Raw genomic sequence first — 8,984 nt, 5'->3', positions numbered from 1 at the left:
TTCTGCTCATCCAGTACTGGATGTCGGATAAACAGTCTCCTTTTAAAACTGCCTTTAAAACTGGATGGAAACCATCTGGTCCTGGGGATTTGTTGCTTGTTAGTGCTATTAATTTTTTCATTACTATTGTTTTGCCTATGTTAATCTTGGTGTGTCCCTGTTCCTGATTCAGTATTAGTTTTCTTGAGATGTGTGGCATGCTTTGAGGATGAAACTAGGGAATTAATAATGGGAAACAAGGAAATGGCAGAGACCTTGAACAAATATTTTGTGGTGTCTTCGCAGTAGAAAACACTAAAAGCACCCCAATAATAGTAAAATAAAATTAGGGGGCAAAAGGGAGGGATTAACTTAAAACAGTCACTCGAGTAAAAGTGCTAGACAAACTAATGAGACTAAAGGCTGGACCTGATGGCCTGCATCCTTGGGTTTTAAAAGAAGTGGCTGCAGAGATAGTGGATGAATTGGCTGTAATCTTCCAAAATTCCCTAGATTCTGGAAAGGCCCAGCAGATTGGAGAACTGCTAATATCAGGCCCCAATTCAGGAAAGGAGAGAGACAGAAAGCAGGAAACTATATGCAAGTTAGACTAATATCAGCCTTTAGAAAAATGCTGGAATCCATTATGAAGGAAGTAGTAGCAGGACGTTTAGAAAATCACAATACAATCAGGTAGAGTCACCATGGTTTTATGAAAGGGAAATCATGTTTGGCAAATTTATTAGAGTTCTTTGAGGAGGTAACAAGCAGGGTGGACAAAGGGGAACCAGTAGATGTTGTGTATTTGGATTTCCAAAAGGCATTTGATAAGGTGCCATTTAAAAGGTTACTGCATAAGATAAGAGCTCATGGTGTTGGGAGTAATATATTAGCATGGGTAGAGGATTGGCTAACTAACAGGAAACAGTGTTGGGACAAATGGATCATTTTCAGTTTGGCAAACTAACTGGTGGGGTGCCACAAGGATCAGTGCTGGAGACTCAACTATTTACAATCTATATTAATCACTTGGATGAAGGAATTGAGTGTTTATAGCCAAATTTGCGAACAATACAAAGATAGGTGGGAATGCAAGTTGTGAGGAGGACATAAAGAATCTGCAAAGGGATATAGATAGGTTAAGTGAGTGGGCAAAACATTGGCAAATGGAGTATAATGTGGGAAAATGTGAGGTTATCCACTTTGGTAGGAAGAATAGAAAAGCAAAGTATTTAAATGGAGAGAGACTACAGTGCTACAGTACAGAGATATCTGGGTGTCCTCGTACATGAAACACAAACAGTTGGCATGCAAGTCCAGCAAGTAATTAAGAAGGCAAATGGCTTTATTGCAAGGGGGATAGAGTATAAAAGTAGGGAAGTCTTGCTACAACTGTACAGGGCATTCGAGAGACTGCACCTAGAGTACTGCGTACAGTTTTGGACTCGTTATTTAAAGAAGAATATACTTGCATTGGAGGCAGTTCAGAGAAGGCTCATTAGGTTAATTTCTGCGATGAAAGGGTGTCTTATGAGAAAAGGTTAAGCAGGTTGGGTCTGTACTCATTGGAGTTTAGGAGAATGAGAGGTGATTTTATTGAAACATAAGATTCTGAGGGGGCTTGACAGGGTCGATGCTGAGAGGATGTCTCCCCTATGGGGGAGTCTAGAACTAAGGGACATTGTTTCAGAATAAGCAGTCTCCCATTTAAGATGGAAATGAGAGGAATTTCTTCTGTCAGACGGTCATGAATCTTTGGAATTCTCTACCTCAGATAGCTGTGGAGGCTGAGTCATTGAATACATTCAAGGCTGAGATAGACAGATTCTTGAACAATAGGGGAGTCAAGGGTTATGGTGAGCAGGCAGGAAAGTGGAGTTGAGGCCAAGATCAGATCAGCCATGGGACTTTATTGTTCGTGGGACTTTATGGCTTACTCCTGCTCCTACTTTCTTATGTACGCTGACCTCTTCCTCTACTGTAAATACTGGCATTAAATTATTTAGCGTGTCTGCTAATTCCTTATATTCATTGAGAGCATCACCATTATCATTTTTCAATGAGTCCACACTTTTCCTGACCACCCTCTTTTTCCTAATTGTAAACATTTTTTGTGCTGAATTTGATTTGCTGTTCTTTGTATCTCTCGCATTCATCAGGATCTGTGCCATTTTTTGCAATTTTTTATGTTTTTTCTTTTGGTTTTATGTTGTCTCCTACTTTTTTAGTAATCCATGACTTGTTTGAGCAAGTAAATCTCTTATTCCTTAGGGGTATAAGCTGGTTCTGTATGACATTCAATTATTTTTTGAACGACTCGTAGTGATCTATTGTCATTTTACCCATTAACAAATTTGCCCACTTTACTGTGGACAGTTTTGTCTCATCCCATGAAATAAGCCTTGCTGAAATCTAGAATCTTCAGTTGTTCCGCATTTCTTCCTCTCAAACACAACTTTGAACACGATCGTATTGTGATTGCTGTTAGATAAATGTTCACCCAACGTTGGTCTGTTAACTAAATGTGGGTCATTACTAAATCTAATACAGCATGCTCCCTTGTTGGTTTCAGGACACGTTGCTGCAATTACACAGGTGGGGACAAGAGCGGGTTACATGCGGGAGTGGAGATGGTTACAGGGGGGGTGGGAATGGGAGTGTGGTTTGCACAGCTAGTATAATACGGAACCAGACCACTGCATCCAGGGTTTTTGGTCAGTGTGGGTGACCAATGCCAAAAAAGCTGATTGGATTTGTGTGCAGTGACTGGTTACTTTCATGCCCTCCCAGGGAGAATATGTGAAGTAGTGGAAAGATTTGCAGGCTGCTTAACAGTCTGACAATCTTCGTCACAGCAGATGTTCGAATGTCTCAGTTTTTTTGTGGATGTGATTTTGGTTGTCCACCTCGACTCAAACTCACTGACAAGGAAGTTGAGCAACAGCTGTTCCCTTTCTGTCTGGCATGTTCAGTGACATTTTAGGAAGGTAAGGCTTGCAATCTCAGAAAGCATGTTTTAAAATAAGAGATAGCTGTGAGAGAGTGTCACTGCCCCTTATGTGAGAGTAAATCACTTAAAGAGGTAACTATGAGTGTTGAGAGTCATCCCTTCAAAGTGGGGTTGTTTTGTTCAGGACAAATCCATTTCAGCTGTCTTGAGTGTCCTGTGGGATCACAGGTTGCATTTAGACACCGATTTGCTCACCCTACGCCCATACCGATGAAACATAGGAACAGGAATAGGCTATTCAGTCCCCTGAGCCTGTCTTGCCATTCAATTAGATCATTGCTGATATGAATCCTAACTTCATTTACCCGCCTTGGCTCTTTACGCCTTAATACCCTTGGCTTGCAAAAATCTGTCAATTTCAGATTTTAAATTATTAATTGAGCATCTGCTCCTTTCTGTGGGAGAGAATTCCACAATCCTACCAACCTTTGCATGAAGAGGTGTTTCCTAACTTGATTCCTGAATGGCCTGGTTTTGATTTTAAGCTTATGTCCCTTTGCCCTAGACTTTCCCAGTAGTGGGAAAGTGTTTCTCTCTATCTACCTTTCAATCGCTTTAAAATCCCAAAAATCTCAATCAATTCACCCCTTAAACCTCTATATTCCACATAATACAACAACAATAACTTGCATTTATATAGCACCTTTAATGTAATAGAACTCCTATCAAGCATCTTGGGATGTTTTATCAAAAAATGTTGACAACGGGTCCACGTGAGATATTAGGACAGATGACCAAAAGCTCAGTTAAAGAGGTAGGTTTAAGAAGTGTTAAAGGAGAAGAGAGGGGCAGAGAGACAGAGAGGTTTAGTGAGGGAATTTCCGAGCTTAGGGTCCAGTCAGCTGACGCAGATGTCAATGGTGGAGCGATTAAAATCGAGGATGTTCAATTGACCAGAATTGGAGTTGTACGGAGATTTTGAAAGGTAGGGCTGGAGGTGATACAGAGATAGGGAGGGGCAAGACCATGGATGAATTTGAAAAGAATGATGAGTATTTTAAAATTAAGCAATTGCTGGACTGGAATCCAATGTTAGGCAGCGAGTACAGGTTTGATAGGTGAACAGGACTTGAGAATTAGGATATGTGCAGCAGAGATTTAAATGAGCTCAGGGTTATGGAGGGTGAAAGATAGGAGCTGGACCAGGAGAGCATTGGAAGTCTAAAGGTAACAAAGACATGAGTGAGAGTTTCAGCAGCTGGTGAGATGAGGCAGGGCTGTAGACAGGCAATGTTATGGAGGTAGAAGTAGGCAGTCTTGGTCAGGAGTCAGCAACATGTCTGTAAAAGATTTTGAGGTCCGTGACTAGTAATTTCCCATTGGCTTCTTCTTTCTGACCAGACTGGATTTTTAAAAAAAATTGCAAGTGTCAGTTTCACAGCTGACAGGTGCTGTGAGCATGAACAGCGGTTTCCAAACTTCCGACAGATTCGGGTAGGTTTTGGCCCACTGGAAAAACCCTGAATCTGTCCAAAGTTTGGAAATCACTGTTCCCGCTCTCAGCAACTGTCGGGGCATTTGGTGGGGGGGAGGGAAACGGTACAGAGAGAGAAGGGAGGGGGAGAGAGAGGGGACAGGGAGAGAGTGTGGGGAGAGAGGGAGGGACAGAGGGAGACAGAGAGAGGGAGGGAGGACAGAGAGAGAGAAAGAGAGGGTAGACAGAAAAACAGAGAGGGGGACAGAGGGAGAGAGCAGGAGGACAAAGCGCGGGGGGACAGACAGAGGGGAAAGAGAGAAAAAGGGTGACGGGGGGGGGGGAAGTGACAGAGAGGGGGACACGGAGGGGGGAGTGGTGAACGACGCAAAGAGGGGAGGGAACAATACAGAGAGGGGGATGACACAATGGGGGTGACACAGAATGGGGGGACAGACGGAGGGGGAGAGAGTCAGACAGAGAAAGAGAGAGGAGGGAGAGAGTGATCAAGATCATTTCTGACAGATGGACATCTATCCAGAATACTCCGCATCACTTCAACAAGTGTGCGGGCAGACATTGACTACTTGTGTAAGCAAAAAAAAAAATGCAGGTGTCTCACTAAATCTGTGTCTAACATAGTGTTGAGAAAGTAAGTCAATAAATTAGTCTTCTCATTTGAAGCATTTTCACAAAAAAGCATATTTGTTGTTGGTTTGATTAATAGATAAATTTTTAATGCCTTTATCTTTCTGAAATTGTCTCACTGGCCCCCTATGTAAGACAAAAATTGTAATGTGGCCCCCCAGGTGAAAAGGTTGGACACCTCTGCTCCAAGCCTTTAACCTTGTGTTTTAAAATCACCACACAAGGTTAAAGGCTTGTGTTATGTAAACTCATTTTAAAATGGCAAAAGTCACTTAAGGAAAGTCTCAATTTCTATGCTGTGGTATGCATTACTTTCACTTGGGACACAAGCTCAGTGACATGTTGAAAGTTGCTCGACTTTTACTTCTATGTAAATGTCACAATTCCACTGCTATCCATTTGCAATCACATTGTTCCAGAACTTATGTTGAGGGGAAAACAGGCAAGAAAATTCAAGGAATCTGCAGAAATCAGCACTGTAAGTTCCTCATGAACACAAGAGTACAGTGTAATGGGGTTGAGTGATATTGGCAAAAGCAGGATGCTGCTGACCCATGTCTAATAGTAAATACAATGTAACAGATAGCTTTAATAAACCTTAATCTATGATGAACTGTCTACTATTCCTTAACAAAATCCATGCTGCATTTGCAGTTTTAAAACTATCAGGGAAGACATAGCAAAAATTTATTATGTTTTAATGACCATGTTAGAAACAGTCATTAACTGATTGATTATTTTTGCTGTGAATTGGATTAAAGGACAAGTTTTACAAGTACGTCAAAGATCAGTAACTGCAAAGTGCATCATTTGAGGGCAGATAACCTGAGTGGCCAATGTCATTTGAAAGTTGGCTGTATCATATAATTACATTACATTAAAAGTACATCTTTGCTAACAGTTAAGAGATTTCGCTTGGACATAAATTGGTCAGTCTAAGTACGATCTTATAGATAGTGACTAAACATTTTGTACAGTAACAACTGTACAACTTTTTGCAGAAAAGCTTTTTGTTAATTATCTTGTCAGAGCTGAATCGGAATCGACATGATAAATTGAGATATCAACATAAGTGAACTTAAGAGAATTGTTTTGTTGCAGGAACTGAAGGGCGGTCTTTATTTGTCAGTGTGTTTATCTAATTTTATGACTAGCAGCTTTGGTGAGTAAATGACATTTTGTCCATGAGAGATGCTGTTGTTCCTGTATTGTAGAATCCAAGACCTAGTTTAACAGCCTGTCAAGATGAATAAACTAGTCTTAGCTACCTCCTATTATCTCTCTGTCCCTTCCTACCCCATTCTGCTTTTCTGTTTTACATGACTCTTCTGAAGTACTATCTGCTCCATCCTATAAAAATTCTGCTGATTTGGAGATCACTGCCCTTTTGTTGGCTGCCCTGTCTTCAGACACATATTACAAGCAGGTGGAGAAGTTGCACAAACATTGACCATCATGGGTTAAATTGTCTTGTGACAATAGCAGTGTGAGAAATTGCTGATTTTTCTACTGCCTCACCTCAATAACCACAATAAGAATCCTCTTCTTGAGATTCATGGTTTATTGGATGAATTTGCACTCCTGAGACTGTGTGAATCCACAGAGGTCATCTGATAAGGTCCATCTACCACCCCGTGACATGGTGTAGCTAATCCTATTCTGTCAACAAAAGTAATTCGCATTGGCATTGCACATTATTTTGCTTGCTAGCTAGCTAATACAGTTATGCTGCTCTCCATTGATGTTTGTATGCTTAGCTACTTTATTTATAAAATGTGTTTTAAATTGGACTGTGTTTTTTTTAATTCGATCGTGGGATGTGGGCATCACTGGCCAGGCCAGCATTTATTGCCCATCCCTAATTGCCCTTGAGAAGGTGGTGGTGAGCTGCCTTCTTGAACCGCTGCAGTCCATGTGGGGTAGGTACACCAACAATGCTTTTAGGAAGGGAGTTCCAGAATTTTGACCCAGCTACAGTGAAGGAATGGCGATACAGTTCCAAGTCAGGATGGTGTGTGGCTTGGAGGGGAATTTGCAGGTGGTGGTGTTCCCACGCATTGGCTGTCCTTGTCCTTCTAGGTGGTAGAGGTCGCGGGTTTGGAAGTTGCTGTCTATGGAGTCTTGGTGGATTTTGGACCGCCACATGGACTGCAGTGCATCTTGTAGATGATACACACTGCTGCCGCTATGTGACGGTCGTGGAGGGAGTGAATGTTTGTGGATGGGGTGCCAATCAAGCAGGCTGCTTTGTCCTGGATGGTGTTGGGCTTCTTGAGTGTTGTTCTGATGGAATTAGATTGGCTATACACTTTATATACATATTAATTGCCCCTATATCCATGGCTGAGTCAATAATTTTGTCCAGTTTCCGTGGTGCATCATGTCGGTGGCTGTCCCTGGTCATGGTGATGGCACAGGTATATATTTGGAATTCATCTCAATGACAACACCGAGGTTGTAACGGTTTGGTTCAGTGTCTGACTTCTTGCATCGAGAGGGATGGAGTCAGTGGCTAGGGAACGGAATTTGTGGCTGGACCAAAGACAATGGCTTCGGTCTTCCCAATGTTTAGTTAGTGGAATTGTCTGCTCAAGCAGTACTGATGAATTAGAAACAGTGGAGGGTTGAAAAGAGACCTGGTTTATGTAATGTCTCCTCACAATCCAAACTTTGGAGTCCTGGTAACATTCCGATGAATCGACACTTCACTCTTTCCAAGGCAAATATATCCTTTCTATGGTGCAGTGTCCAGAACTGTGCACAGTATTTCAGATATGGTCTAACCAGGGCTTTGTATAGCTGTAGAGCTGGCCAGAGATCGCCAGAGCTAGCGGACAGCCATAAAGGCGGGGCTAAAGTGTGGCGAGTTGAAGAGACTTAGCAGTTGGCAGGAAAAAAGACAGAAGCGCAAGGCGAGAGCCAACTGTGTAACAGCCCCAACAACAAATTTTATCTGCAGCACCTGTGGAAGAGTCTGTCACTCTAGAATTGGCCTTTATAGCCACTCCAGGCGCTGCTCCACAAACGACTGACCACCTCCAGGCGCTTACCCATTGTCTCTCGAGAGAAGGAGGCCAAAGAAGAGAATATCTTCCTCCCCTTTATATTCTAGCCCTCTAGATTAAAAGGTTAACATTCCGTTAATCTTTTTGGTTTTTCTTTGTATCTACTACATTTTAGGACAAGAGCAAAATGCTGAGGATGCCGGAAATCTGAAATAAAATCAGAAAATGCCAGAAATATTCAGCTGGCCTGACAGCATCTGGGGAGAGAGAAACAGAATTAACGTTTCAGGTCAATGATGTTCCATTACATCAGAGTACTGTTTTTACTATGTTTGAATGAACTTGTAGATGGTACACACTACTGCCACTGTGCGCTGGTGGTAAAGAGAGTGCACTTTTAAGGTGGTGAATGGGGTGCCAATCAAGCGGGCTGCTTTGTCCTGGATGTTGACCAACTTCTTGAGTGTTGTTGGAGCTGCACTCATCCAGGCAAGCAGAGAGTGTTCCATCACACTTCTGAATTGTGCCTTGTAGATGATGGAAGGACTTTGGGGAGTCAGGAAGTGAATGACTTGTTGCAGAATTCCCTGTCTCTGACTTGCTGTTTTAGCCATAGTATTTTTGTGGCTGGTCCAGTTAGGTTTCTGGTCAATTGTGACCCCATGATGATGGTGGGGAATTCGAAGATGGTAATGCCATTGAATGTCAAGAGGAGCTAGATAGACTCTCTTATGTTGGAAATGGTCACTGCCCAGCATTTTTCATCGTTTGGTTAGCCATTTCCCAACTTCTTAGTCATTTTTGCCCTTTTTTGGTCAACCATTTCCCCTTTTGGCAGTAACAAGGTCTAGAGCTGAGTGATCCTGGCAGAAGCCAAACTGAGCATTGGTGAACAGTGTAGTATAAGAGTCTGAAAGAGTTAATCATT

General features: G+C 42.2%; 1 protein-coding gene across 6 annotated transcripts in view; it reads left to right on the top strand.

Moving 5' to 3' along the window:
• Positions 1-2,904: 2,904 nt before the first annotated feature.
• Positions 2,905-8,984, top strand: part of LOC137374304 (uncharacterized) — a 51,725-nt gene continuing 45,645 nt past the window's right edge. For 3 of the 6 annotated variants that reach the window (XM_068040142.1, XM_068040143.1, XM_068040138.1), the window contains exon 1: positions 2,905-2,966. The gene's annotated coding sequence lies outside the window, so the exon portion shown is untranslated. Of the gene's footprint in view, positions 2,967-6,152; positions 6,214-8,231; positions 8,346-8,984 lie in introns of all 6 variants that reach the window. The other 3 variants (XM_068040141.1, XM_068040139.1, XM_068040140.1) reach the window with 2 other exon arrangements.

This window comes from Heterodontus francisci, chromosome 10 (genome assembly GCF_036365525.1).
Source record: "Heterodontus francisci isolate sHetFra1 chromosome 10, sHetFra1.hap1, whole genome shotgun sequence".
In the NCBI taxonomy this organism is placed as follows: Eukaryota; Metazoa; Chordata; class Chondrichthyes; order Heterodontiformes; family Heterodontidae; genus Heterodontus; species Heterodontus francisci.
Note: the sequence above shows the minus strand (reverse complement) of the source record. Positions and strands in the feature narration are given on the sequence as shown.